This window comes from Arvicola amphibius, chromosome 2 (assembly GCF_903992535.2).
Source record: "Arvicola amphibius chromosome 2, mArvAmp1.2, whole genome shotgun sequence".
NCBI classification, from domain to species: Eukaryota; Metazoa; Chordata; class Mammalia; order Rodentia; family Cricetidae; genus Arvicola; species Arvicola amphibius.
The window spans coordinates 130468197-130473548 of record NC_052048.2 but is presented as its reverse complement, the minus strand read 5'-3'; positions in this window follow the sequence as shown (position 1 = coordinate 130473548).

Genomic DNA, 5352 nt, shown 5'->3' with positions numbered 1-5352 from the left:
GTATGTGCACACAAGCACCTCTAACACCCACTAGACGTACATTTTATTTACCAGTTTTTGTGCATGAGGGTTTTGCCTGCATCTATGTCTGTGCAGCACATGTGTGCAGTGCCTGCCCTGGGAGACCAAAACAGCATGTTGGATCTTGTGGAGCTGAAATTACAGACAGTTGGAGCTGTCCTGGGGCTGGAGAGATGGCTCAGTGGTTAAAAGCACAGTCTGCTCTTGCAGAGGACCCAGTTTGATCCTTAGAACCATTATGGTAGAACATTTCATTAAATGTGACTTTCTCCTCCACCCCCCTTGGGGGAGGGGTCCATGTAGCCCAGGTTGGTCCTCAACTCGCTATGTAGATAACGATGACTTTGAACTCCGGATCCTCCTGAGATTATAGATGTGTCCCATTGTGCTTTGTTTGTTTGTCTTCATAGCTTATGATCATTGTAGCTCTCCAGTATATATTGAGAGAAGTGTATGTGTTCTGTGTCAGAATAGATATGCCATACTTTGGATCCTCAAGAAGGTGGTATATGACCACCGAAGGAAAAGATACCTAGTTCACTCAGCACCTCACACCCATGTCCTTGTGGTTCCCTTCGGAGAAATTCTGAGCTTAACCTGGAATCCCACCTGATAGACACAAACACATCCCTTCAGGATTAGTGGCTCTGAACAGTTTAAGGGGGGCATTTCTGGGACCCCTGCAACTCTGCTGGTGATCTGTTTCTGGCTGTTGCCAGCTATTACATATATCAAGTTCTCTGTTTCTTCAACCCTCTACCCCCACCTCCCCATACCCCACTCTGTTCTCCCTCACTCCCAACCCATCCAAACCCCCCTCTAGCTCAACCCCAACCCTGCCCTAGGGAGCTTCCCACAATGACCTTTTCCTTTGAACCATTTGAGCTTGCGATGCCCCCCTCCCCTGACAAATTTATAGGTAGGGCCTTAGAAAACCCAAGCAGTGCCGGATGGTGGTGGCGCAGGCCTTTAATTCAGCACTCAGGAGGCAAAGGCAGGCAGATCTCTGTGAGTTCGAGGCCAGCCTGGTCTACAGAGTGAGTTCTAGAACAGTCAAGAGATACACAGAGAAACCTTGTCTTAACCTCCTACCCAGACTCAAACACTTCTATATTAGACAGGTTGTCCTGTTCTTCCCTCCTTCCCTCCCTCTCTCTCTCTCTCTCTCTCTCTCTCTCTCTCTCTCTCTCTCTCTCTCTCACACACACACACACACACACACACAACTTGACACAAGGTAGAGCTATCTGGGAAGAGGACTTCAGTTGAGAAAATGTTACCATCAGCTTGCCTGGAGGCAAGTCTATAATATATTCTTTTTAATTAAAGATTGATGTGGAAGGGCCCAGCTTACTGGGACCATGCCACCCTGGAGCAGGTGTCCTGGGCCATACAGGAAAGCAGACTAAGTGGGAACAAGCCAGTAAGCAGCATTCTTCCATGGCCTCTGTTTCAGTTCCTGCCAGTTCCTGCCAGGACTTCTTGTGATGGGGAAGAGCCAGCAAAATAAACCCTTTCCTCCTCAAGCTGCTTTTGGTCATGGTGTTTCATCATAGCAGTAGACAACCTAACTAAGACTCAGGCTTCAAATTTAAATGCTTTCAGGAATGTTAAGACATCATCTAAATGCATTGTTTACTATAAAGTTAGGATTGCAGATTCCTCCTGGCAGTGTGGGAGGGTAGGTTTCTCACTGAGCTGTAGAACCTGTAGACTGTCAAGGTTGCAGAGCCCTGGGTTTAAGGTCCTGTGAGCCGGTTTTGGTTCCGGCCAGCGTGGCCAGAGGGACAACCATTCTACATTCTAAGGACCCAAGGCGTCTTCCAAGGGCAACGGGGGGGGGGGGGGGCGGCTGGATGGGCAAACAAGAAAACTGGCGGCTGCGGGGGAGGGGGTGTCCAGACACCCAGAGAGGCAATGAAGAATCATCTGAGATGACTTTTGTTCCTCACCTCGGCTACTCTCCCTCCTTTCCCTCACTCCACATATTTGCTTAGACGAGAAAGAATAAGCACTTTGAAGTGTCAGTTAAAGCCTTGAACAAATGAAGTCCGTGCTTAGAAAGCCAGAAAGACATTCCGGTAGGAATCAGGTAATGCGGGGGCGGAGGGACTGGGCAGACGCTGTCAGAGTCCGGTTGTATTTCCGATTCGTTACTGCACACTGACCGGTTCTCTTGGACAAGTTACTTAACGTTACTTTCTTGAGCTGACACCTGGGAATGAGAGCCACCTCAAATATTTGCTGTGAAGATTACAGGAGACAGTATCTGTTGTTTTCCTTAAGATTCAAGACACCGGGGCTTAATCCCTGTTCTTAGCATCTTACTCCAGGCCCTTCCTAACTGCGTGCCCCGGGGGATGTCTTCCCACATAGGCGCCGGCGAACTGGGTTTAGATAAGGTAAAATTCAGGCATCCACTGAACGAAGGGAGGCCAATCCCAGGGCAGCACTGGGGTGCAGCTCTGCCTCCGGTGTCACAGGACTGAAATGTGGCCTAGGCTGTGGAACGTAGGTCTCCAGGAAGGCAGGATGGCTCGGGAAACCAGCACACGTTCGGGAGCAGGGCCAGGCAGGGATCAAAGCTCTAGCTGGCAGGCCGGGGCGCACCAAAGGGAGGCCGGCGACTTGCATCAGCACAGATTCCGTGATGCTCTGCAGACGTCTGGGGGCTGCTGGGCTTTACGGGAAGCCACAAGAAAGGAAAGGGCCGGGGAAGCGGGTCCGGGCGGGGGCGGGCGAGGGCGCGAGGTTGCGCTGGCCCAAAGGCGCGCTCCCGGCGGCGCCTGCTGGTGGCTGGGCGCGCCCGGAACGGCGGAGGCCTTGGAGGAAGCTCCTGTTCCCCTTCCCCCGCCTGCAACCCCCCCTCGCTCCGCCCCGCGTTACTGGAAGGACTGTGTGGGAGAGACCCAGAAGCACACGATTATTGAGTGCGGGCTAGGGTGGGGGGGCTGGACAGCCGGAGAAGCTCAAAGGAAAACCAAAAGTGCGTCTATTCGTGCTGGTGTGACACGCGGCTCCTCGTGTAGGCCCCTAAGCACCCTGGCCGCGCCCCCAGTTGCTCACCTACCCCCACCAAGATTTCTCAAGGGCGATCGAGGGCCCGCACAGCACAGGGCGAGGCGAGTGGGAAAGTGTCACGATTTTTTCTGTGCCCTGCCCCCGTCCCCACCCCCAGTTTCTGGGGTTTGCTGCTGCTGCTGGGGAAAGGCTGATCCGTTTTGCGTCAAAGGGCTGCATTTACTCAGTCCTGCTGAGAGAGGCGCGTAAACACCCAAGCATGCCAAGACGCAGGGATGAAGGAAAAAATGGGGGGGGGGGAGGCACCCACGACTGGTGCGTGCGTGTATGCCTGTCCTACACCCCACTCGCGGGCCTGCAGAGCTGCACTCTGCCGGGAGAGCAGCTGCAGAAAAGCGAGGAGTCTGGCCACCCCGGCTCACCACGCGCGCAGGTCCTTGGGGATGGAGCTCAGGACAGAATGTGTTTTATAACTGTAAACAATGACCCCGAGTATTGTTTGGGATTACCGTATCTTGGGGCCCTTGGGGCGGCCAGATGCCGCCAGCCGTCCCGGAAACGCCAGAGCTTTATATAGAGCCTCGGGAAAGCTTCGAGTTCCCGGCTCTTATTTTTCTTTCCTTAGTAACGCCCCCACTTTACAGATAAGGAAACTGAGGACTTGGATATTATATAGCAGATGCGTAGCGCTTCAAACTCTTCAGTGAACCCCCAACAACTCATTTTCCTATTCACTCCTGAAAAAGATCTTTAGGATACAGATGCGCTGCCTCAGGATGGTTAAAAACTGGGCTTAGGTTTCACACTTAACAATCCCAGCACTCGGGAGGTGGAGGCTTACCTCCGACATATACCGAGTTCGGGGGCAGCCTGTGCTACCTGAGACACTGCATCAAAAGACAGTTCTTTAACTCCTGGTTCAATGCTCAGCTTATAGGTACAGCTTATAGGTTCTCTAAGGATGATTGGAGATCCGGAGCAGACAAGAGCTTTAGAAGGTCGTCTGATCCAAACCTTTCATTACAGAGAAGGAAACTGAGACTCTAGACTCGCCCAAGATCTCACAGCTCATAAATAGCATGGCCAGGCGTTCATACTCCAAGTCCTGCGCTCTTTACCCTGCGTACCACTCCACCCAGCAAGGCGGGAAGAGCCAGGAGTCCGGCCACGCGTGCTCTGAACTTTGTTCCAAAACAGCTCAAGGCAACTTGGGGCACACCTCTCGGTCCCCAGTTTTGTTTGCTTGTTTGTTTGAACAGCTTGGTTTGCTTTTAAGGCCTGGTTACTGCTATTAGATGCTTCCTAATTGTCTAGCGCAGAGGACTCCCGAAATGTCTCCCTAGCTAATTTTATCTTCAATACTACTTCTTGCAAATTAATTGGAAGGCCAAAACCAAAATACACCCCCCCCCAAAAAAAAACCACACACACACACACACACACACATACAAAAGGGAAGCAGTGGGCAGCCAGGCTCAAGGGGGGAAATGGGCAGGCCAGCCCCGCCTGGCGGCACCGTGCCGCACCCCACCAAGACCCGGCCGCAGGGCGGCGCGGGTGCCCGGTGCGTCCAGGACGCCCGCTGTACCGGGCGGCGCCACCGAGGGTGCGGACGACTGCGCACGGCCGCGCCCTCCCCGCGAGCGGCTCTGCGCGCCGGGCTCTCGGCCTCGCGGTGGCGCCGCACTGAGCCACCTGTCTCGTCTTTTGGGCTGAGATTGTTTTCTAAAACCCGGAGACCGGGCCCGCGCGGCCCCTTTCGGGGCCCCGCCCCGCGCCCCTTCCTTTTGGGGTGGGGATGGGGAGGAGGGGGAGGCCGCGGCGCGCTCGGGAGCGGGCAAGGGAATCCCTCTCCCTCCACGTCACCCGAAAGCGAGGAAACCCGCACTCGCGTCCTCTAACGCAAATGACCATCTTTGGCAACGTGCGCCAATGGAACAGACCAAGGGCGCTGCGCCCCGGGGGTGGGGTGGGGGGGTGGAGGAGATCCGCAAGGACCCGAGCGGCCTCGACGCCCCCATAGTGCGAGGGCCACGCGTTCTCACCCGCACCACCGCCCGCCTTCCTTGCGCGGGGTGTGTGGCTGGCGTCAGCACCACCGCGAGCAGAGCCGGGAGGGGAGCGAGGCGCCCGCCTCCTCCCCTCCCGCGCCTCTTCCTCCTCCTAGCCCCGGCCTCCTCCCCCGCCGCCTCGAGCGCTCCTCCCAGCAAGGTGGAGTCTAGGGTTGACGTGAGTCGATCCACATGGTGTGGGGCTGGAGAATAAAGAGTGTGGAGTTGAACTCGTGCCATTGTAGTGACTCATCTCGGG